A 26,138-nucleotide genomic window follows, 5' to 3' on the forward strand; every position below is an offset into this window, starting at 1 on the left:
ATGCTAATCCCTCCTAAAGAGGGATTGCTTTCTCTGGGGCATCCAAAGAGAGATAAGGCTACAGGCTGGTTGCTGCAGGCCGACTCTTGGGTCTAAATCTCAGCTCTGCCCTAACAGCTAGGTGTATGACTTTAATATCGCTTTCCTCATCTGTAAAATGGGACGCAACTCGAGTTGTGAAGATTTGGTGGGATAATCCATGTAGAGCACTTTATAAGGTGCCTAGCCTATGTTGAACACTGTTATAAGATACATTAAGTTGTTTTGGCAAAAACAGGGAAAGTGAGAGGAGGACTGGGGTCAGCCAGATGGTATTGAAATCCCAGTTTAAAATAAATAACAGGCATGTTATCTCATTTGACCCTTACTCCCATCAACCCTATGAGGGTGATCCATGGCACAGAGGACCCCACCCCCTGTTGCCAGGATGGTTTCAGCTGAGCCTCTTCCATCCAAGAGCACGCACTCTGCCAGCATCAGTTGTTTTGAGGATGAATGAGTAAGAACAGAAGAACATCTTTGAAAGGTTTAAGTGCTATATCCATGCCACTCATAGTTAATCTAGATATTGTGTGTTGCATCTCATATCCATAAAAGTCTTCAAGGTGCAAAATACGGATACTGAGATTATGTGTGTGAACCCAGGTGTGCACAGGGCTTTGAACATGAGCTCTTGCCCATATTGACAGTAAAAGAAGTCGCGAAAATACAGGTTGGTTATTAGAGTCCAAACTCTCTACTTTTCTCCACATTTGTCTTAGGGTTACCCCCAAAACAATGCTTTTTTGAAGCAAACAGTACTTTTTTTTTTCCAGACTGATGCCATACACAAGAGAAAAATAAGGAGACGCATAAAGGAAGGTTAGAAATGTGAAGGAGAAGGAAGGGGGAAAAACATTGTAATTGCTAGTGGTATTTCAAACTGATTTTAGTTACTATTAAATTAAAATTACCACTGGATGTGAACTGACATTTCATTCCCCTTAAAATGTTCTGGTACCCATGATAAATACTTAATTTAGTAGATTTAGAAATTCCCAATGACACATCATTAGCAGACATGTCCTCACAGCCGAGTGCTCACAGGTACATATGAGTGTGTAGGCATCTCTATTGCATTCAGTTGTTTTTTTCCTTTTGTTTTGTGCTTTTGTTTGTTTTATTTGTATAATCTCTAAATCCAACCACAGCCTGTTCTTTTTAACATCAATCCTGTTTCCTTTCCACCCCATCCCCAATTCTCTTTTTTGTGCAATGAGGTCTCAGGGGTATGGAGGGTAGGATATGGCAGGAAAAGAAAAAACTATTAGATTATAACATTTTATGGATTGTCAAGGCTTTAATGACATTAGCCACCTAACTGCAAGGTAAAAAGCCTTTGTGATGTCATATACCAGGTTGCCATGGGCTTGACAAACCTTTGTGAAATAAGCAAGGGAAAGAAGCTGAAAAATGCCCACAATACACATCTTTCCACCACCCCTGGGAGTCTGTCGCTACCCATGGACATCCCCTTCTTGCTTATTAGCCCCTGAAGGGCATTTTTAATATAAAAAATATATATGTGTGTGTGTGTGTATGTGTGTGTGTATATAAAGTCTTCCCAAATCAGAAAGGTCTCCAAGTCTCCAATTTAATTGGAATGGAAAATGCTAACTAATTGGCATCAAAATTTGATTTGTGGGAGAAACCTCCTTTTTGTTGGAAACACAACAGTGTGTCTGGGAACACAAGCCCAGTCCTTCAAAAATCATCCGTGAGCGCCGCCGAGGAATCAATTAAAGTTGATTTGGCATATCTGCTTTTGACAAATATAAAGAACTCTCTGATTAGGCAGAGAAGAAAAGCGGCTTTCTCTTTCTCGAGCTCTCTTCCTCTCTCTTTCCTCTGCCTCTTCCTCTCTTCTCCTCATTTCCCTTTAAAGGCAGTAGGTGTCAGAAGGGGGTGGGTAGTGATATGCAAAACACGGCCTCCATAACCAAAGTAGCCTGCAAAATTAGGTGTCAGCATGCAAAGCTTATTGATGTATGAATGCGGAAAATGAAAGGCGGCAGTAGACAGCCGGGGCTAAAGGTGAGACAGGCACAGCGAGAGCAGCTGTAGATCCACGTCAAGGTGTTGCTATATGAGCTCGGGTTTTTTCTGGAGGGCCACAGCCTAACAAGGTAAGCCTGGCCATGAAATGATGGAACAATGCAATATAGGCACACACAGTGTGAATACCAAATAAATTGACATGGTGTCTCACCCCCCCACCCCCCACACATACCCCTCCTCCTACTGCACTGCCTCCCCCCTTCAAAGGATGCCTGTGTATTCATTAATAAATTCATATTCTGAGTTTTCAATAAAAGAAGAAAATGCAGTGTAAACTGGAGTTACTTAGTGACACCCAGCTCATTGCTTTTTATTGTTGCTTGCAGCTACGAAGCCTTCACAGTGCACTAGTAGAATTTATTACTGTCTGTCTCTGTAGCAAGTTGGCGAAGTGCGCCTTTTGAAGAAAATTGACCCACACTTCATGAATATGATGAAAAATGCCAATAACACTACAAAGACGAAGCTCTTGACATTACTCTGCAAAGAGCTAAAAGACAGTAATGAAAGTATTGCAATTACAAATCATTACCTCCTCTCCAGCCAATCGCCGCCTTCCCTCTTCCCTCCTCTTTTTTTTTTTTTTTTTTTTTTTTCTTTTGGACCACTCTCAAGCTCTGCTGGCTGCCCCAGGTGCTATTTTGCACAGCACGATGGGAAATAATGGCGGGCGGGTGAAAACTTCAGCTGACTTCTGGAAGAAGGGAAGAGGAGACAAGAGGAAAAGAATGCAAAGGTCTAAGGGAATATGGCAAAAGAGCCCTCATGTTGCATCTGGAAAAAGAAGGTATAAATGAAAAGTTCTCACAGCCAATGGTCAGAAAGTTGTGCTGTTATTGTGTGGCCTCTTTTCGTCTGAAAACTGGATGAAGACCATTCCACCTATTTTTCTTACTAGAACTGTACCCTTCTGGTGGGGTCCTTTTAGTCTCTCTTTAGGAAGAGAGCTTTTAATCTTTAATCTTTTATTGTTTGTTAGCATTCCAGTTCAGACATTGGCAAATGAAGTATCAAAAACCTGTATGAGTGTGTTTTTAACATAAGAAACTGGCCTGTTTTCTTATCCAAAAGGTGATGCTTAAAAAGTCTAAATAAGAAGAGAGAAAGAGGAAGACAAACTTTAGACTCTAACTTTATACCTTAACATGTTGAAAGAATGAAAGTCCTTGTCCTTAATGTTTTGACAGCTTTCTGACATGTCTTCTGCTGCATGTGCTTATATTGTTGATCTTTAGAGTCTCATTTTGTTTTGCTTTTCATTTATGGTGGCCGTGTGGAGGGAGTGTATGAATACATGCATTTCTTGACTTCTATATGTCTTATCTAGAAAGACAGCACAATTATCCTCTGCCTATGCTAAAATAGGAGGCTATTAAAATTTTTGAAATTTTATACAGGGTGTATGAAGTCAGAAATAGAAGCAGGGAAGATATTATAAAGAAAAGAAAGTGGCAGTTTCAGAAACCTGCCTGAAGGAGAGGAAAAACAGAACAAGAACATATACTATGGCATAGCTGACTTTGAGGTGGTCCTCCTCCCTTCAGATACCATCTCCCAACTCCTGCTGAAAGGCTCATTTTGCTCTCTGATGCTACTGGAAAGTCTACTAATTAGAGATTCAGTTTGTTTCCATAATACCCCATTAGAAATTCACATTTCTCTGGGCAGTTAAACTATAAATCATTTGTACATTATTATGAAATAGCTATATCAGATTTACTTTCCTTCTAAAATCTAGCTAAATTTTGATTTGTCATAAGACAAGTTTTGCATCATGAAACATGGCAGTAGGGATAAGGTAGTGACTATGTCTAGATCTGGACAGTGTAGGACTTAGAATACCCTGCAGGAATTAATTTTGGGGGAGAAGAACAATAGATAGCAGAAGATATATCTAGGGGAGTAGGTAGAATTGGGGCTAAAATAACTCAGCATGTTTCAAAATGTTGTTTGAGGCTAGCTAGCCCTTCGACCAAAAAATGGGGAGAAGGCACACTTTCTGTTCCTCTTTCCCCTTTCCCTTAGATGTTCTTTAGCTCTTTTCCAAGAAATAGAATTTAGGTTAATTGAAACATTGTTGTGAATCAGCTTTCATGGGCTAGCCTGGAGGCCCTGGGATGCAGGTCATCAAAAATCAGTGTTTAGATGTTAAAATGCATAGGAGCCAAAGCCCAAACTTCTTAACTACAACTCATATTCCCAGCAGGGGATGGGTACTGTGAGCTCCGGGGGAAGACTGGTTATGGGTCCCTGCTGGGTGGCCATACCTGCCAGATGCTCATGAGACTGAGGAGCAACTATGGCTATTTAATCCATTGTACTTCCTCCAGGCAAAACAATACTTATATTCCAAGAATTGTGAACTTGTATAGCTTTTATTACATCTTTTCAAAAATCTCTTACATTTTTTAGTGCATTTGCTTATCTGATGATCTTAGAGCTGAGAGCATTCAGGTCCAACCATCCCAGCCTGTGGACCAGGTTGTTGGTAAGGACCTGGGTAAGGAAAGATGTTACCTGGCATTCAGATTATCATACCTTTCTACCATATCCATGGTGGCATCCATTACCAATAGACTAAATAGCAATTTTCCGCTAAGCTTCATAGTCCTTCCAGGTACCTCCTATTACTTTGTCAAACTTGGCATGCCAGAGTAGACCTAGTTGTCATCTTGGTCTTCACCAGTTCATTCAATGTCAATATCCCTAACAAAATATCCTCCCTAGGAGAAGTGTTTGGCCAATGGCTCTCCTAAAGGGGAAACTTCTCAATGTCTTAGATAATAACCATATCTCATTCATTCTTTCCTTCATTCCACATAAATATAGTGAGAACCTATTATTTGCCTGGAACTCTTCTGGGCAATGTAGCTACATCAGTGCAGCTCTCTAAGGTTTAACCATGAAACAGGACTAAGTAGCTAAGCTGTCTAATATACAACTGGAAACTGGCCTACCAAAGAGCAGGGCTACTGGGGTGGAAGATATAATGAGATGGAGCTGTCTTTCTCTGCAGGGCAACAGTGCAGTGGGGGAGCCTACAGAAGCAAATATAAACTAACACTGGGGCTTGTGACTAGACTGTGGGTTGGTACTGCATGGAAGCTTTATTTTACATTTTAAAAGTGAGATCTGCCATAACTTACTTGCTAGAAAAGGACAGAAATGACTAGGAGAGTAGCAACCACAAAGAAACAGAGCTGAGATGCATACATAAATACAAATATGACACAAACTGTATATCTACAAGAATCCCTGTCGCTAAATTCACCCAACCATCAGAAGATTTTGCATATGCTCTTCTACTTTCTGTGTGAGTCAAAACATAACTTTTCTTGTAAAAGTGTGGTAGAATGAGGCTGGAAATGGAAGCCAAATGGGCTCTTTGAGGGAGAGGACTATGTTTGTATTACTGGCTCTACCATAGTGTCTGGCATATAATTAGTGCTTAATAGATAATGATCAAATCAAATTGTTCAAAAGTCAGAGGAAATGGGAATGCCTTCAAGGGTTGATTTTCAGGTCTAGTCTACTAGACATTCTAAGGAAATTTGATAAATAGAATTGAATTTTATATGATACTAGAGTATTTGCATGAAAGCACAAGGACAGAATAACTAAGTACTATAGACCAAGATTCTCAATAAGTATTATTAGAGACTCACAAATAGAGGTTTCTTTGCCTACTTTCTTTTATTTCTGTTGGCCTGATGTATGAATTAGGCTAATGCAAGATTAAAGTACCATAAAATCTCCCCAAATTTCAGTGCATTGAAATTTCAGTTTATTTTTTACTAACATAATGGTCCTATATGGATACGCCTGATTGTCAGGAAGCTTTCTTCTATGTGGGGTTAGATTTCTTCCACCATAAGGATTTGCCAGCCCTTATTGCCTTGGAGTCTTCTACAACTATCTGGCAGACAGGGAAGGTATTTCAAAGGCGGGAAACTGAATTACACACATTTCATTGGTAAGGACCCTTTTAGACCCCACCTGATGCAAGAAAGGCTGGGAATATGTTCTGGGCACCAACTTCCTAGTGAAAAGTGTGCACCATGGAAGTGGAGCAGGGATTTTTGGTGGAAAGTTAGCCATCCTGCACATGGAGGTAGATGGTCAGGCAATGGAGGCTTCAGGTACAATATGGTTCAACTTGTTAGATCTTCCCTCCCCCCGCCACTGATTAAATTTCACCACTAATCATCCTTTTAGCTTGTTCTTCTTACAGTTCCCCACTCAAAATTCCCAAAGATGAAGCAGCAAGAACACCTTTAGATAGTTTACATTAAGGAAAGCAGTTGGGAATGCTGACCCCTTAGCTGCATCATAAAGAAAATAAATAGGAATTCCTGTCATGGCTCAGTGGTTAACAAACTCAATTAGCATCCATGAGGACAGGGGTTCGATCCCCAGCCTCTCTCAGTGGGTTAAGGATCTGATGTTTCCATGAGCTGTGGTGTAAACATGGCTCAGATCCTGAGTTGCTGTGGCTGTGGTGTAGGCCAGCGGCTACAGCTCTGATTGGACCCCTAGCCTGGGAACCTCCATATGCTGTGGGTGCAGCCATAAAAGACAAAAAGACAAAAAAAAAGAAAAAAGAAAAGAAAAAAAAAGAAAGAAAGAAAGAAAGAAAAAGAGAGAGGGAGGGAGGGAGGAAGGAAGGAAGGAAGGAAGGAAGGAAGGAAGGAAGGAAGGAAAGAAAAAAAAATAAATAGTGAGAGGCTGACTTTAGAATCTGTCTAAGGTCACTCTCAATGTCTAGCCCCAGGTAGAATGTAAGTCAAAAAGAGTCCTCAGGAAGCTGATGGAACCAGTTATTCATGAGAAGAGATCCCCCCAGTCCTTTCTGATAGATGCTTCCTGATAAAACAATAGAAGTTTCCAACAATAGAAGGCTCCATGCCAGCATATTTGTCTTCCTGCAGCTTAGGGCAGAGAACCCTTATGAATACTTCCCAGGGGCTGTTAGGTTTGCAGCAGTGTTTTCCAGTTTGCCCCAGAACCATCTTCCAACTTTTCTGGGTATTTGGGGGCTGTCTTTGTAGGAAAAGGGTAAAAAACCTGATGTGAGAAGTACAGTCAGTAGGCTTTGGTGTGAGAAACTTCTACAGATGGCAGAAAAATCTCATTGAGGTAAAAGGCCAGTGACAAGGGTGTCATAAAGATTAGGGCCCCTTTTGGCCTAGAACAATCAACTCAGTCCTTCCTCATCCTCTTTTTGACAAGGTAGTCTGTATTAGAATGGTCATTCAAAGCTAGCTTTTGATTCCAGCTTTGGGGCATTTTCCTGGGTTCATTAGATCTACATACTTCTTGAACTTGGGTTTGCTGTAAATACTCTGATTGGTTTCCACTAAGGCTGGTAACCTTGTATGAGTGGGCAAGTGGGCTATCTTGCTTCTCAGGGGTGAGGGCAGCCATAGATCTCAGGAGAGGTCCTGTTTCATTACCCTACAGCACCATGCTTCTTGGTAGAAATAAACACCCAGATTATTGAAAGAATGGAGAGATTTGTTGGCAGTTCTGGGTCAAGGTAAGTCAGTAGAAATATATTTTTTCTACTTAGAATTACACTGGGGAAATGCTGGCCTCAGGTGCTCAGGAAACTGGCGATACCTTCTTGTCACTTGTTCGTAGAAATTTGAATGGGTTTGTATACACAGCTCCGAATATTTCAGACCATTTACTTGCTTTGTAAGTAATTCAGCCTCTCCTTCAAGTTTTGCATTTGCTCTAAACTAGATGACCATGATGCCTTGGCTAATGCCTTTTAATATCTAAGGCTTGTACATCTAGTGCTTGGTTAATAACAGGGAAAGAGCTGTGGTGACTCACCTTGACCTCAAGAGGGAAAAAACATCCTTTTAATAATCTGGGAGTTTATTTGGATCGAAGGCATACTGCATGTTACACAATCTTCTTGTAGACCTGCCTGGGTCACAAAGCAGCACCCCTGTTTTTTATGAAGTCGGCAAAGATGTATAGGGGCCAGGCTTGCTGCTTCTCTGAGAGCCTTCAAATTCATCTTTAATATGTAACCTACTAGCAGAGCAGAAACCCTCGCTAAGTTTAATGGGCTTTTCTCTGAGAACTTTTCAAACTGTGTAACCTTCGCTGCAATTAAAGGTACATTTTTTTAAATGTTCTGAAAAAGGAGTGCACATCCATTTTTAAGGAGTCAACCCACAGTCTCTCATGCCTTATCACTTTAAACTTTCTCTCTTACACTAAACGGGGAACTACTTGAGGGCAGGGACAGGTACATCGATCAGTGTTCCAAATAGAAGATTGCCTATATATGTGAGTCAGATGTGTTGAACACATGAATGGATAAAGGTTGATCATTCCCTAGAGGTTCTCAATCAGTGGTGATTTTGCACCCAGGGGACATTTGGCAATGTCTGTGGACATTTTTGATTGTCACAGCAGTGGGGAGGGAACCCAGGGGTGCTACTGGTTTCTCTTGTTTAGACCAGGGATGCTGCTCCCTTCCTGCAGTGTACAGGACAGTCTCCATAGCAAAGAGTCCTCTGGCCACCATGGCAATGCTGTGATTGAAAAACTGCCGTATACATTCCATAGGACCACATGCATTCAAAATGTGTGGGAGGTGGGCTTTGGTCTTTGGAAGGTTCTTTCAGATTCATTCCTTGAACATTTTTCATGTTAAAATTCAACCATGGCATCACCCAGAAAACCTTCTGACATTTTCTTTTTCTCTTTTCCCACTTCCCTTTTCCTACACTACCCTTCTCTTCCTCCACCATTTTCCAAATACCACGGGGGAGAAATGAATGTTTCCTGCTAGAGGGAATGTCTGGAGTCAAAAGCGTGGCTCTTTCTAGTTACTAACTCAATTGTAGCTGTGTTTTTTCTGGACTACTCCTTCAAAGATAAATATGTTTATGCTGCCAGTGCTACCCTCACACAGCTTGGGAAGCCCTTTGGAGAGGCGCATTGAAGGTAAGGAAGCACATCCACAGGATGTTTACTCTAATGATGCTCTCAAAAGCATTTGGGATGTTTAAACATATGCTTCCAGCATCTATCTTCACATTGCTGCTAAATTGTGGAAAAGCTATAAATAGAAATAATGGACTCAGTTTATTTTTAATTAGAAGGCTGCTGCTTATAGCTGAAATCGTGACACTACCAAGCACGTCTTTCTCTCATTCGGAAGGGAAAAATGAAGAATTCCTAGGGTTTTGAACTTGGGCCAGGTTCCCTGAGTCTCTTGGTCTCCAAGTCCCTGCAAATTCAAAGCCATTCAGTGGCATGTGGCCATAGGATGATTCTCTGTACTACTTAATAATGTTTTTAGATGTAGCAAGTAGTGCTGTTATTTCTACCAAGTTGAGGAGCTGTTTTATTTTTCCTTTTTCTTCATATTTAACTGTTAACATCTGTACTTCAATAAAACTTGCAGTCGTATTTAAATCTTTTTTTTTTTTCAGTGAAGGTTCTAGTAAATTTTTAGGCACATGTACAAGTAATGTTATCATGTTGCTTGTTATCTCCCAAATAAACTTTATTCTGAGAATATAGTATTTATTCATAGACAGCATATCTGAGGCTGTTTTTTTTTCCCCCAGCTGTAAGATGACATATATAGACAGAGCTAGCCTGGTATTCTGTTATTTTAGAATGTTCTAGAGGTTTGGAATCTTCACTATTGTCTTAACCTTCTGCTCAAAAGTGAAGAAAATGCCCATTTAAGGAATATCCAACTTGGAATTCTCTGGTAGTGGGACAGAGAGCAGCCGCATGAAGATCCAGCTCAAGGCTCAGGTGTCCCCCCCAAAATGCTATGACTTATGACATGACCTGCTTTGAAAGAGACCCTTCTCTCTTCACTGATACTTGCATTTTCCCCCCACTGGGTTCATATTTCTTGTTCTGCAGTGTGGTATGCCAAGCTTAACTATGATGATCTATGGAGGAAAACTTACTGTTTTATACTTACTATTTTATACTTATTGTTTTATCACTATACTGTTTTATAGTGATAAGGTCTAAAAAGAGAGTTTGATGGTTTCAGTGGATATCTTGGAGAAAACTGAGTTTAAAGAAAAGGAAATCTGAAGGGATATTTTAGAACTGTGCTGGAGTTCCCGTCGTGGCGCAGTGGTTAACGAATCCGACTAGGAACCATGAGGTTGCGGGTTCGGTCCCTGCCCTTGCTCAGTGGGTTGACGATCCAGCGTTGCCGTGAGCTGTGGTGTAGGTTGCAGACGTGGCTCGGATCCCGCGTTGCTGTGGCTCTGGCGTAGGCCGGTGGCTACAGCTCCGATTCAACCCCTAGCCTGGGAACCTCCATATGCCGCAGGAGCTGTCCAAGAAATAGCAAAAAGACAAAAAAAAAAAAAAAAAAAAGAACTGTGCTATCCAGTGTGGTGGCTGCTAGCCATATGTGGGCTATTGCTCCCTTGAAATGTGACTAATCTGAATTGAAATGCAATATAATGTAAAATAAACACTAGATTTCTAAGACTTAGTACGAAAACAGGTAGAATATCTAAAACATTTTATATTGATTATATATTTAAATACTTACATTCTGAATATATTGGGTTAGATAAAATATGCTAGTAAAATTAATTTTACTGTTCTTTTTTTTTTTTTTACTTCCGTGACATGGCTATTAGAAAACTTAAACTTACATATGTGGCTCACATTTGGGACTTGGTTATATTTCTGTTGGATGGTGCTGCTTTAGAATGCTTCCCAGGAACAGCCTTGCTTCCAGAGTACATTTCCATTCCTAGCAGTGAAAGTTTTAAATTTTCCATAGTTTTGCCTAAGCAAGACAATACCGTAGTTTCAAGTTCTATAAGCAGTAAATTCCAATGTCACATTAAAGCCTCAAAAGAGGGGTTACTCATGTGTAATCAAGCCTTTAAAGGGTCAGTGAGTAAATGCCACTGTATCACTGAAAACTCTAAAATTAAATACAAAGCTCTGAGTGTGTGTGAATTCCACTGAGAAGTTTCTTAACTTTCTTCAGACCCTCCTAAGGATCCCTGACCAATATCTGCCTTGTATAATTTTAGGGAACCTATATTCCTATAGAATCGAATGGTGGCTGCACCATATAGAACGGAAGTTGGGCAACATGGTGATGTTGCCTTGATACCAAGCACTTTAAGACCTGTCACCCACAGTGAGAAGTCTAAAAGTGGTTCTATCACCCTTTTATTCTTCAGTTCTAGGTGGCTGACAGCTGCCTTTAGAATAAAGCTCATATTTTCTAGGATGGCATTTAAGGTTGATTATATGTGAATTGTTTTCCAGTACATATCCACCTATGTTCCCATAGCAGAAGTCTGCTCCACGGTCTATGAATCTGATTTACATTTAAGAGCCATGGCTTTGCAGATGTTATTCCTTATTGAAATTCCACCAAACCTTTGTCTATCTAAATTCTACTTAACTTTAAGCTAGGGTGTAAGACAGGATGGGGATGCTTATTTCTTACAGGACTAATGTATCAAATGTGCAAAGACTTCCGTAAATTAGTAATCAAAAGAAATACAATGGGAATATAGGCAAAAGATAAAAAGTAAGACATTTAGTAGTTCCTGCTATGGTGCAGCAGTTAAGGATCTGGTTTTGTCTCTGTGGCAGTGAGGGTTTCACCTCTGGCCCAGTGCAGTATGTTAAGGATCCGATGTTTCTGCAGCTATGGCAAAGGTCACAGCCATGGCTCAGATTCAATCCCTGGCCCGGGAATTTCCATATGCCCCAAGTGCAGCTAAAACATAAAAATTAAAAATAAAATAAATTCAAGAAATAGCAAGCTATAACCAGTAAACCAGAAATGATGCTCCACTAGTAAGAGCATTTTATTTAAATTTTGGTGTTTTCATGTGCTAGATACTGTTTAAAACCCTTTCCATTTAATCTTAATATTCATTCCCACTGATACTTAAGTAAACACAAGTAAAAATATTAGTAAATGCCACTATTGGTGATATAGGAGAAATGGACACTCATTTAATCAGTGGTCTAAAATTGCACAAAGTTTTTGAAAGCTACTTTGGGACTATTTAATCAAAAATTTAAATGCACACACCCTGTGACCTAGAAATCACATTCTAGGAATCTGTCCTATCCCAATATGAGGAGGAATGCATACAAGTATAGGTACAGAGTTTTCTCAGTAGTAATATGGATTTGTTATGTAAATTCTGGATAATATTCTGAAATATTATCATTGAAAAGGAATCAAATTGATGAGTATGAACTAATTTGTGGGAAAAGGTATAAGCATTATTAACTGGGAAACATACACAGTATAAGATATATAGCTTGATTTTACTTTTTAAAAAAGTAATTAATTTTGCTTTTTAGGTCTGTACCTGTGGCATATAGAAGTTCCCAGACTAGGGGTCAAATCGAAGCTCCAGCTAATGGCTTACACCACAGCTAGAGCAATGCAGGATCCAAGCCACATCTGTGACCTACTCCACAGTTCACACCAACACCGGATCCTTAACCCACTGAGCGAGGCCAGGGATCGAACTCATATCTTCATGGATCCTAGTCGGGTTTGTTCACCACTGAGCCATGAAGGGAACTCCCTTGATTTTACTTTTAAAAAAAATTTTATTCATATATTTATAGTTGATTTACAGTGTTGTGTCAATTTCTGCTGGACAGAAAAGTGACCCAGTCACACATATATACGTTGTTTTTCTCATACTACATTCCATCATGTTCTATCCCAAGAGATTGTATATAGCTCCCTGTGCTGAAGACTAGGACCCCATTGCTTATCCATTCTAAATGTAATATAATAGTTTATTCATGTATATGTAGTACTACTGCTGTGTTTATTGAGTACTTGCTATGTTCTAGGAACTCTTTATATTTATTTGTTCATTTGGCTCTTAAAACAGATGTAGAATCTAGACTTTATTTTTTATTTTTTTAGTTAATCATTACTTATTATTATTTTTTTAATAGTTACTTCCCCAATACAATTTTTTTCTACTGTATAGCGTGGTGACCCAGTTACACATACATATATACATTCTATTTTCACACATTATCATGCTCCATCGTAAGTGACTAGACATAGTTCCCAGTACTACACAGCAGGATCTAGACTTTTATTAATTTCACTTTACATATTAGAAAAATAACACAGAGAGAAGTGAAGTAACTAGCCTAAGGTCACACAGCTAGTTGGTGGGTGAGCTGTGACCTGAAGTCAGCCAACTAGATTTCAGAGCTAGTTTTCTTGACCTCTGTGCTATGTTGGGAAAGGGAGTGGAGTGGCACATTTACAGGAGAACAAATTACAAGTGTAAAGCCTATGCACTGCACCATCAACCCTTTGTAAGCTGGGTTTGGAAGCAGGAGGAAGAGGCTTATACTTTTTTATTTTATGCACTTTGGTAGAAAAAAGAATGAAGGTCAGGTTCAGGTCATTTTTCTATTTTGTGCTTTTCTTTGTTTACAAATATTGTCTACTTTCTGTATATTCAGATGTTGTTGATTGTATGCTGAACGTGTGATGTTTTGTCATTGGGAGCCTATGTCTAAGTGCTCCATGAAGTTTTAAAACTCTGTTCAATCCTTTGGAAGCTTTTCCCAGTCTTCTTAGTGAGAAGCAAATATTCTGGTCTGTGCTTCCTTGAGAACTTCTCCTTATCATGCCTTGTATTTGCTTTGGGTGTCTTTCCCCTGCCCTAGACCAGAGCTCATTGAAGGAAGGCAGGGATGGCACGTAGTAGGCATTCACCTGGTATTTGTTGAATGATTGGATGCATGGGTGGATAGATAGAATGAAAAAGGCATGGGTGCCACTGAAGGATTTTCACCTTGAGCTTCAGCTTCCTTGCTGTGTTACCAGTTTAATGTTCTAAAAGACAGCACCGCTGGCACCTCTCTGATTCACCGTGAGCACTGTTTAACTTGATGCCAGGATGAAGTTGGACCAAAATTGAGAAGTGCTAGTTAATGTGATTTTTTTGGCACAGCTTTGGGCTTAATAATAGGAAGAAATGTGGCAAATGAATTGTTTGAAAATTTATCAACCTTGGGTAGAGATTATAAAAAATGGCTTAATCACAGCAGAAAAAAAAAAGACACTTAAGAGCAGCCTTAAAAGTTCAGCTCTCTTACTGAAGCCTTCTATGAAGATGCAATAATCCTGATAAAATAAGAGAATGTGTTTCAAGCTTTCAATATAGTAGCTGGCATTTGTTGGGTATTCAGCAAATGTACCTGTATACATACATATCAAAGGAATATAGCTTCCATCAACTCTTACAGTAATTCTGGGAAGGTAAGGAAAAAGCTCATAGGAATCTATTATTTTATAGGATTTGAAAATATATTCAAAAGATATCTATAGTCTATAAAAAGAAAAGAAATAGAATTCACTTTATTATTGATCCGTTCCTAGATTCTCTCTCAGTCTCTATCCTTAAAGATAAGGGATTGATTAGTTAACTGGGGAAGCAATCACACTTCTGAATTATCAGTCTGATGCCACTATAAACTTGGAATGATTATTTCTTTAACTGGGCTGAGTTAAAAGTACAGACTGTGTCTACAGCCCTCAGCAACAGACTTGACTGGTGGTAGCCACGGGCAGAATTGGCCTCCTTGGTCTGTTGATCCTGGCTTAACCCTTTGAAGGCCCAGCTGATTTTTAGTAGATGTACAAAGAGGTGATACTTGCAGGGGTTTTTCTTGCAGGTATGCTTTCTGTAGGATCACTCAATTAATTATAATTGTCTTGCCCTAAAGAACATGGCCCTTGGCAGACCAGAGGGTGTGGCCCTCCAGGGGTTTTATTTCAAACCTTATTTTACAGAGGGCAAGTCAATCCATGGACTCTCTTCCTCAATATTTAATCAGGCAGCAGGAGTTTCAGTGTCACAGGATCTCAGTCTTCACAAGAGAGTTACTGAGTCTTTGCAGTCTCCTTCAAAGTGAAGAAAGCAGGCTGTGCTTGCAGGTCAAAAATAAGCAGGGCAGACGTTATCTGCCCCACCACCCACCACTTCAGTCGAGGATCAGGATATTTTGAGTAGGCTAATTGCTCAAACCCAGGAGCAGGAAACCTGTTTGCAGCATCTGTTTGGGTGTAAATCATTTGTGCAGGAAGAGCACCAATGGTCTAGATAAAGAAGGAGAAGGAGGATGAAGAGATGGAATAAGAGGTGGAGGAGGAGAAGAGGACAGAGACAACTAACTATATGATGACTACTTTAATCAGAGCCACACCTAAAGATTTTGAACCATCTCTTGAGGTGTACAGGGCTCAAGGCAAAATGTGCATTGCCATCCTCTTTCCCACCCATCAAAGGGCCATCAAAGGGTAGAATATGTATGTATGATAAGGATAGAGCAGACTTTCTTGATGGTGAGGAAAGGGGATTTTGCACTGCTTGTTTATATGCATATGAATCTTAGATTATCTTTTCTAACCTTCTGGAGAGCCACTTTCTTTCCTCCCACAATCCTTCATTCAAGCCATTCAAACTGATGGTCCCTATCATGTCAGCCTCAGGAGTGGTTCTAGCTCTGGGCTTTTGCTGAAGACCATTCCTTGGTATGTGAGTGGTCCAGAAGAATTTCCTCATAAATATAGAGACAAAGTTTATAATATAAGGACCACCTTGTGTTTTTTGAGTATCTACCACATTTTTGTGCTAGATGCTATGTAGAATACCAAAAAAATAGTTCAGAATTGTTGGTCTCAACTGATTTACTGCCTAGTCATTGGCCAACATTTTCCTATAAGATAGATACTTCAGTTATTTAATCACATAGGTTTTCAGGAGCCATTTGTGAAACACATAAATTTCCAGGTACTGGGCTAGGCAGTAAGGTTTAATAATTAATTAAACAGTTTTTGCCTTGAAGAAGCTGGTGGAGAGAATAAATATTAAATTGTGTGTCATGCACTGTGGGACCATCAAAATTCAAAGGAACGAGGGGTCAGGATAGATTTTACAAAGTCGTGGGGACCAGAGAAGACGTCTAGTAAATTATATTTGAGTGGTCCAATCGCCATGTGCATTTGTGCATTCTTTTGGCCAACGGTTGGGAGGTAGTACAACAATTTCAGCTAGAATTTGACCCCTGGACAGGACTTGGATGGCCAAAAAGAAGGAAAACCTCAGGAGAGGGCCTACCTAAGTAGACTGGTGAGATTTCAACCAGGAGCTCCAGAGAATTCTTGCTTATCTTCCCACTTTATAGATAGGAAACTGGGGCCAGCAGGAGGGAAAGGACTTGAGTTCAGGGTTGGCAACCTGGGAAACAGCAATCTCAGTTGAGGTCCTAAGGATTCCTTCTGCCCTTATTTCTTTACATTAAGTACGGAGCACTGCATTCTCTGAGCACAGAGAAAAGCTTGGGAGTCTCCAGGGACAGAAGCCTCGCTACAGTCCATTCTGGACATGGAAAAATGACAGCAGCTTGGATTGCATCAAAGAGTAGGTGAGATGAAGAGTGAAAAGAAAAGGAAAGGAGTAACAGATATGTGTATCCTGGGCCAGACACTGTGCTAAGCTCATTGAGTGAACTGTCTTCTGTAATCATCATATCATTCTGGTGTGCGAAGTAGGTATTCCCTCCCCCACTTTGCACAGGAAAGCACTGAGGCTCAGAATAGTTATATATCTTGCCCAAACTCACACACCCAACAAGTGGTGGAACCAAGGATCAAACCCACATTTATCAGACTCCTGAGTTTGTGCTCGAACAGCTGTATTGACAGATGACAAAGAGGAAAATATCCAGATGAACTTTGACCCTGTGGTGCTGTCCTCCCTGCCAGGTATTTTATTTTTTAACTACCATTTTTTTAATTAGAATATTGTTGATATACAGTATTGTGTCAATTTCTATTGGACAGCAAAGCAACCCAGTCATACATATATATACATTCTTTTTCTCATACTGTCTTCCATCATGTTCTACCCTGAGAGATTGGACATAGTTCCCTGTGCTGTACAGTAGGGCCTCATGGCTTATCCATTCTAAATATAATAGTTTGCATCTACTAACTCCAGATTACAGGTATTTTGAGGGAAAGCAGAAGTGCCAGGTGTCATGATTTTTCACTTGAAACTTAATCTTCCTCTCTTTCAAAAGGTGTTTTCATAAGTCCTGTTTTGCAGAACAGGAAACCGAGGCTGGGGAGTTCAAGCAAGTGCATTCAGGTCACCTAGCTTCTAAAGGGCAGAGCTGGTATTCAAACCAAATCCTTTGACTCCAAATCCATGTTACCTCCTTTATAGCATGAGTTTCCAAGCCATGAAAGGGAAGGATCCCTTGCAGGTAATTGAAAGCCGACTGTAATATGTCTGCCATTTCTAGCTTAGGATGGAGCCCAGAACCTAAGAATCTTGTCAGCTTTGTTTCTCTGCCTGCCTTCAGATTCTTCCTTTGCATTGTATCTTGGAGGCTGTTTTTAGGAGCTGAATATGACCTGTAATTCAGAACAAGATTTCCAGGCTCCTCGTGTCCTGCTAAAAACTCAACTTCGTAGAGGTGTCTAGGCCATGCAATCTGTCTGCATAATATCTTTTCTTTGTAGAGAAAGATATTAGGGAAAAGATGACTCTCTAATGGCAAAGGACAGGACAGGCACCTCCGTTATCATATGATAACCATCTGCTTAAGGAGTTAGAGCTACTAATTGGTCTCTCACCTTCAATATAAAAAATGCACCTCCAACTTGGGGTTATTGTACAGTTCACACATCAAAATCTACATTAAATGAACCTTCAAGCTGTGGCACAGACCACAACTTCTTTTTTTTTTTCCTTCCTGTCATGGAAATTGAAATGACTGCCAGGAAGGCATGGAAAAAGCTTCTGTGACAGATGGAGGGATTTCTGAGGCCAGGGAAGGCTGTACTTTATGTTTCTTTGGGGTAGTTTGAGGCACTCTCCATAGAGCCGGCCTGAAACCTTTAGGGAGGCTGATCAGTGAGCAGCTCAATGTACACTCTCTGGTAGCTTTAGGATTTCCGGGTGTAATGATCGAATACCATCCTTGTCCTCATGAAACTTATGCTTTTCTAGGTCTTTACCTGTCTACATCTCCAGTGTTTAATGAGTTCTGTGTCACTCTAGCATTTTTCAAATTTAATTGAAGTGACGCATTTATCTCCAATTCAGCTGCAATGCTAAGTTGCCAGCCTTGAGTTGGAATGAACATTGCCAAAAGAAAAATATTAAAGTTGATCAAGTCTTCAGTAGAACAGCTCTACTAGAAACCATAAATTCTCTGTGATGATTGGAAAGAAAACGTGCTTTGAATATATAACCCTGGATCACTGTGAGCGAGCAGGTGAAAAAAAGGTGAAGGGTGATTTAGAGGAAAGGAAGAGAAAATTAAAGAAGATTAGGGAGTTTAGAGACTATATTTTGAGACTATAACCAAGAGGACAGTTAATCATCATGAGTTTCCAGGGCAAGTGTTTTGTAGTAAAGGGTGGTTTTAAAGGAAAAACACTAGTGCAGAGAAGAAGCTGACCAGCTGATGATGTATGAGCTCCTGGAAATAACTGGGAGAGAAGAACAGTTCTGGAACTGGAAAAATACAGTGGCAGAAATGAGAAAAAATGGACGGGTGCACACTTTGGGTAAAAGATTGTGCAGAGCCAGCCAAGCTCTGTCTTGAAGACTATGCAGTGGAGTTATGCACACTTATCCACAGAGCTGGACCACTGGAGGGTCTTGACTTCTTTCCCCATTCAGGGAGGAGGAGGCTTTCTAACAGGTGGAGAACCTCAAGGGATTCAATGTGAGGAAATGAGACTGTTGAGAGTTTATTCAGCCAAAGACTGATTGTCAGCTGCCCATCTATCCCAGTGGGGCAGATTATCCTTTGGATAAAGACAAGGTTGGGCTCTAGGAAAAAAAAAAGGCGAATGGAGAGCAAATCTTTACCCATCCATTCCCCACATCAATCCATAAGCATTCAAGAGTTTGGTGTCCCTGCAGGGTGTGTCAAATGGTTTAATTTTATTTTTATTAAGAGTATAGTTGATTTACAGTGTTGTATCAATTTCTGCTGTGTAGTGAAAGTGATACAGTCATGTTCTTTTATGAATATATTCTTTTTCTCCTATTATATTCCATCATGGTCCATCCCAAGAGACTGGATATATAGTTCCCTGTGTTATACAGCAGGACCTCATTGCTTATCCATTTTAAATGTAATAGTTTGCATCTACTAAACTCCCCAACTAGCCATCTATCCCACTCCCTCCCCCTTCCCCCTTGGCAACCACAAGTCTATTCTGTGTCCATGAGTCTCTTTTGTAGATAGGTTCATTTGTGCCACAGATACATATTTTTTGTTTTTAGTTTTTTTCTTTTTAGGGCCACACCTACAGCATATGGAAGTTCCCAGGCTAGGGGTCAAATCAAAGCTGCAGCTGCCACCTACAACACAGTCACAGCAACATGGGATCCAAGCCACATCTGCAACCTATATCACAGCTCATGGCAACACTGGATCCTTAACCCGCAGAGCGAGGCCAGGGATTGAACACAAGTCCTCATGGATACTAGTTAGGTTCTTAACCCACTGAGCCATGGTGGGAACTCCTGTGCCTTATTTTAGATTCCCACATATAAATGACATCATATGGTGTTTGCATTTATCTTTCTGACTTCACATAGCATGAAAATCTCTAGTTCCATCCATGTTGTTGCCGATATTGTTATTTCATTCTTTTAATGGCTGAGTAGTATTCCATTGTGTATATGTACCATGTCTTCTTAATCCATTCATCTGTCAATGGTGATTTAGGTTATTTCCATGTCTTAACTATTGTGAATAGTGCTCTGATGGAACATAGGGGTGTATGTGTATTTTTGAGTGAAAGTTTTGATTGGATGTACACCCAGAAGTGGGATTGCTGGATCATATGGTAGTTTTGTATTTAGTATTCTTGAGCACCTTCCAAACTGTTTTCCATAGTGGTTGTACCAATTTACATTCCCACCAACAGTACAGGAGGGTTCCCTTTGCTCCACACCCTCTCCAGTGTTTATTTGTAGACTTACTTAATGGTTTACTTCTTTTTGGCTGTGTTTACCTGCCCTGGAATTTGTTCATTTCTGAAGGTGAGATTTGTTTCTGCCTCTGGAGGGAAAGTGGTCTGAACTTGGGAAAGATTCCGAAGGTCATGGCAATGTTTATCATCTCTTTCTGGGATTGATTCTATCCATGGCCTTAGGCAAGACACTCAATTTTCACATCTCTAAGATAGGCTAATAACTGCTCTGACAGAGATATCATGCGAATAAGTCCATTTGCCAGGCCCCTCCCTTGGAAGTTAACAAGGGTAGTTGTCATTAGTATCCCCACCCTAACACTGTCTTTGAAGACAGAGGCATAAACCTGGAGGCATCTCAAACACATTCAATTGAGTCCATTTTTCACCCAGCAGAATTATAAGCAAGACAGTTAAAATATTTGCGTGGGAAGAGGCAGCCTTATGGGTGGAGGAGGAATAAAATGGTAAGGGAAGATTTTCACAATCCTAATAATAATGAGAGGCCCAGTCATAATTATGTTAATCAGATGTACCATCTGACTTTTCTAAAATATAAAGAAGCTCCATAAGCATGCTGTATACATCAACCAAAAATTTGAGGCTGCTTCTGGGGCCAGAAGCTAATTTCAGAGGCATAGTTTATAGGTGGGGAAAAGGAGACCTAAAGAGTTATTATCAGGAGTCAAATGAGGAGCAGAGTTGGAGAAATTTGCCTCCTCTAGCAGGTTTGTAGCCCACACATCCTACTTTGGTGGCAAAATGGTAATTCCAAAGAGAATTCCAACTCTCAGATGCATGCCTTTATTATTCAAGCTTCAACCTCAGCACAAAACCTATGGGTGATTTTTCCCTCTTTCTCCAGTTTTTTTTTTTTTTTTTTTTTTTCCCTTTTCACTCTTTCTGGACTGATTCTATTAATTTCTCCCAATGGCACGTGCAGCCGTGCACTGATGCTGCCATAGGTGATCTCCTTATTCATCTCGTAGCAGAGAGGCCATTTGGATGAATATATGTTCCCCATTTCCTTTGCATTATAAATTCAGTGTTGTGGGAAAAGGAGCGAAATGTAATGGCAAGGCCTCCACAGAGAAATGTCCCTATTTGAGAAGAGGAGTTTTATAGGGGGGAACAATTGACAGCCTCTCAGTACAGTGGGCACATTTTCCTGTACAACTGCATCACCACTAATGATAAATGAGGAATGTTTGATAGCTGGCTCCGTTGTCTGACAGCTACAGTTTTGGCCAGAGGGCCGTGGCAGGCTTTAGACTTCTGTTCAAAATGAGTTAAACATATTAGGCATTATGAAGGCACAGAAGCCTCAAGAATGAATGCTGAAATGAGTGATCCGGGTAGGCTCCTGGGTACACAACTTGCAAAGCAGATGTCATTCTAATAATGTGTGATATAGAACATGCCTGGCCTAAACCCTGCTGGATGAAATATGAAGCCCCGTTGGTGATATTTAATACCATTTTATGAGGTGCCATCTTATAAAGACAATGCCCGCCGTATGTGGAATGCTTAAGGTATTTTGCCAAAGGCACAGGGAGGTATCTGGAGTAAGTAGAATTTTTATTATTTTATAAGCCTTTACTTTGTAATATTTCTGTTTCCACATTATTGTGGGGGCTTGCTGCCCTAACCCTTTGTCGAGTGAACTTGATGAGCGGCTTGCCGGTAGATTGACGGATAGCCCTTGCTGTTTCTGGAAGAAAAGGCAAGCTCCTACCTAAATGCATTCTTCAGAAAGCCCTCAAAGCGGAAATACAGCTTTGCTACAAGCATTCTTCGAGCAGGGACTTTGAGGCCAGCATACAAAAATATTGCCATTTTTCAAGTGGACCATTTCGAGGGTAATAGAGGATATGTATGGACTGCAGCTACCAGAATGCGTTTTCTCCTTCCTCTTCAGTTTCTGATACTGGGGACCCACCAAACTTTCCAATTTTGGGGTCCCTTTCAGGACCTTCTAATGTCTATGAGGCTGGTGAATCTTAACCAGTGTGGATCTTGCTGCCCCTGAGGTCCTAGAAAATCTAAGCTTCTGAACAGCCATGGCCCAGGGCTGGAAGTGATTCTCAGGAGAGGGGTGTGTGGTGCTGAAAGAATAAGGTCGTTGTTGAAAACAATGAAGTGATAATAAGAGTACCCAATTCAAACATAGCACATTTTACATTTGTTTTCTAAGTGCATTCACATTTACAACTCACATACCCAGTCAGGCATTCCAGAAGTTAAGAACTACATAATTGGCCAGACTGAGGATGCTTAAGAAAGCCACCACACACTGCATTTCTGAAGCCTAGTCTGTCCTCCTCCAAAGGATGCTCTGAGCAAAGATGTTTCTTAAAGGATCTGTTGGGGAAGGGTCCCCTGTTAATTATTAATTATGTATTAATTAATTCTGGGTGAAGAGAGGTAATTTTAAATTTTTTTAATGAAGGAATGTTTTCATTTTTGAGAGCTTGGAGAAGTATAAGATGGATCCATGAAACAAAGTAACATACCTCTGCAAAGTAACATAACCAAAAGTCAATTATTTCAGAATTTAGGATAAGCTCTTTGGACAGATCTCTGCCTAACAGCCTGTGGGATTAAGCCGTGCTCTCTGTCAACTGTAAATGGTCTTGGACGATGCCCACAGCCTTTTGTATGTGTGTAGTGGCTAGGAAGGCTACTCTTTCATATGTAATTGCCTTTCTGCCACCATCAGTGGAACCGTATGCTAACACAGAGTCTGGTGTGTTTGTTTTATACAGATTGTTCTTGTTACTGTTATTGTGTGACTTAGTTAAATATTTAGTAATTGATGAAATATGACTGCAAAAAGAAGGGAGTTGCCCCTCTGTTATTGAGATGCACACTTTGGGACCACTCGATGAAAGCAAAACACTGAAAAAGTGTGCTGTTGAATTAGGCATGTGTAAGACATCTGCAAAGGATTGAGGGAAGATCATAAAAATTAAGAATACTTTACATTCAATTGCTTTGCAAGTGTTTTAGTTCTCACCCCTCTTTAAAGAAACTGAAATGTGAAATTGTAGCTGATAGATGCTATGGGTGTGGTTTATGCCAGAAAGACGACTTGAACTCCAAACAGCCAATTTAAAGACAAAGCTTAGGTCTAGATCAGCAAATTGGCAAATGATCTACTTGTATAACTTTTAACCTAAAATAAATATTTAAAGTCTGTCTGATGATTTTTGTACTGTATGCTTTAACAGATTTTTTCCATTCATCCACCCATTATGAATCCTCATTGTAGAGGATCTGCATCTATTTCAAGTTCAAACTGTTGATGGAATGCCAAGCATAAAGGTTACTTTCTTTGAAGAGCTAGATTTTTACTCCTGTTTTGGGGAAATGAAGGCAATTGGAAAAGTTTGGGATTTGAAATAGAAGGAGAATGCGATACAGTAGGAACAAGAACACCAGATTTGGAATTTGATGATCCAGCTCTGCTACTTAGTACAAATAACCTTGAAGAGGTACGTCACTTAACCTTTCTGGACCTACTTCCTCATCTGTAAAATGAAGATAATGATATTCTTCCCTATCTACCTTGCATCATTGCTCTGACGAGCAAATGATATGGTGTGAAACCTTTAACATCATCTGTGAATATGAGTTACCCCTGCTGCTGCTACTACTGCTGCTATTACCCCTCTTATTACTATTGCTACGACTAATACTGTGCACCCAATTATTACTACTAGGGTGTTAATGCCACTGGGGAGAGGAGGTCCTGGCCCTCCTTAATTCTACATGGTCTTTTCTGGAAGAGTAGCTTTGCTTCAGAGAAAGAGAGAGTGTTCAAATTCGGTTTGGAAGACCAAAACTGAATCTGGTTCGCTCCTTGCCACTCACCCTACTCTGGAGACTCCGAAGAAGGCACCTCAGTTCTTACTTGTGTAAAATGAGGGGGATGTTACTAACTGGCAGTTTTCAAGCTGCTTTTCTTTAGGGCCTTCTTTAGGCAACTTCTCCCATCTAGTCAGTTCCATTTATTATATGATTTTACACAGTTTTTCTGTGTAAAATTTTAAGATAAAAAAAAAGTTAATGTGAAAAGGGTTTACAAATCCACTGGGTTAGAGGTTCCTTAATGTTTCCTTCAGCTACAAAATGTTGCAGTTGGTCATTCTGTTAATAACTATGATCCCTATACCCTGACTCTCAGACTGCTGTGGTTGCTTAATTCCCATCTCCATCACCAGAGCCAACAAGAACAAACTGTCCAAGCAATTAAGTGTCTTGCATATGTGTAAGTGCGAGCTTTCAGCATGTGGTCTGGCCCTTCCCTTTGTGGACAATGGCAGGCTCAAGGTCCATATGACAGTATTTTCTGTGCCAGACCTCAGGTCTGTCCTTTAAATAGGACCCTAGACCCCTCACACTTTTCAAGAAAAGGAGACTGGCTGATTGGTGATTGCCCATCCTTTTCAACTAAGGTGTTTTGAAGGCCTGTGTGCCCCTCCCCCAAATATAGGCATTAAAGGAGAATAATGAGTGTCTGCCTCAAATCCCTTACAAAAGTCTCTTTGTGTAAAATCCTTATTGATGATTCATTTGCTGTATATATCTTGATAAATCCATTGGGGAAAACCTCATATTCCAAATGAGGAGCAGAGAAGTAATTGGATGTTATCATAGGGCCTAGCCTCTGCCCCAGAGAACGTGTTAATAGGAAACACATTATTTTTCTCTTTACATCCCTTTGATGGAAAGTTCTGAGATTGTTCCTCCAAGGCCTTCACTTAGGTTGTGATCAAAGCCCTCCTGTTGCTAGCCCACTACTGGATGAGCCACCCTACTGAAGCTTTGGGTCCAAGATTGCTCTGTCCCTTGAAGACCTATCACCCAGTGATTCATAATTTAGTGGCTTAGCATAGGGAATTAGGGGAGACTGAAACCCTTTGAGTGGACTCTTTCTCTTGAGTCCTATAATTTCCAGCTAATTATCATCAAAAGAATCAGAGAACTACTGAGGCCAGAGATAAGAAACATCCCTAATTTTCACAGGCTTCTGAAGCTATGTTTTTGAGTACTGATCCCCACAAGCCCAAGGGCCTCACTTGTGTTCTTTGAATGTTCACCGAGGACATAGGCATCTCTTCACTTTGACCTGCATTTGTAGTGAAATAGGAAGCTCTGCTCTGTTGCTGGCCAGGCAGATTAGCCCACGTTCAATTAAAAGGTCTCAATCATCCCATGGTAGCATACAAGCCTTTTCTGGCAGAGTCAGATACCTGAATGATTCAGGTAAACATTATTTTGGTTGTTGGACAGGTACCGTACATGGCTACTTATTTCCCATGCTTTAGAATTCAGTACTTTTTTTTGGAATAATTTTTGGAATAATTAATGTATGGAACCTAATTGTATGAGATACACACTGTTGCCAGTACTTAGGGGTTATAGATATCGATCAAGCAACATATAAATAAGGACAAAAAGAATTTTCCCTGGGAGTAAGCTCTAAAGTCAGCATCCATGGGGTCAGAGTGTAGATAAGTGAAATCTCCTTATAGTAATGGAATAACTTTCATGTTCAGAAATACCTGGCTCTACGCTGAGTCACTAAAGTGGCAAAACTACATAAATAACATATATACCAGAGGTGGGACCAATCAAATATAAAGGTAGAAAAAAAGGAAGATTCCCACTAAACTCTGGTTCCCATCCAAGGGCAAGGGAAACAGTCTGGTAATGCCATGCCACGGTCAAGATGGGTATATGAGGTGATGCCAGCTACATGCCAACCATACAACAGGTTCTTCTTATTCTGACTTATGCAAACTTCTGATGAGAATTCACCTTACCATGAGGCTCTGGCCTTGGGAAGAAAACTACCTGGGCAGCCAGACCCAAGGATTTTGGACTAAATGAGAGTAGTAGTTCTCATTATAAGTGAATAAATAAACACTTCATTTTTAGAATTCTCTTGAGCTTGACTTGCATGAGTCTAGGAGTAAGAGGTGGGCTGTTCTTGGTG

The 26,138-nt window shown here is 40.3% G+C and overlaps 1 long non-coding RNA gene across 1 annotated transcript in view; it reads left to right on the top strand.

Annotated features, from left to right (window-relative positions):
• The window catches only part of LOC110260009 (uncharacterized), an 822,333-nt gene that overhangs the window by 486,291 nt on the left and 309,904 nt on the right, over positions 1–26,138 (top strand). Inside the window, exon 5 of the long non-coding RNA XR_014841892.1 lies at positions 23,368–23,631. This is a non-coding gene — a long non-coding RNA (uncharacterized LOC110260009). The remainder of the gene's footprint in view (positions 1–23,367; positions 23,632–26,138) is intronic.

The sequence above is a fragment of the Sus scrofa genome, chromosome 3 (assembly GCF_054392235.1).
Source record: "Sus scrofa isolate SSC_HxYL_T2T_F1_AM1 chromosome 3, Sscrofa_HxYL_maternal_Yorkshire_Landrace_v2.0, whole genome shotgun sequence".
NCBI lineage: Eukaryota > Metazoa > Chordata > Mammalia > Artiodactyla > Suidae > Sus > Sus scrofa.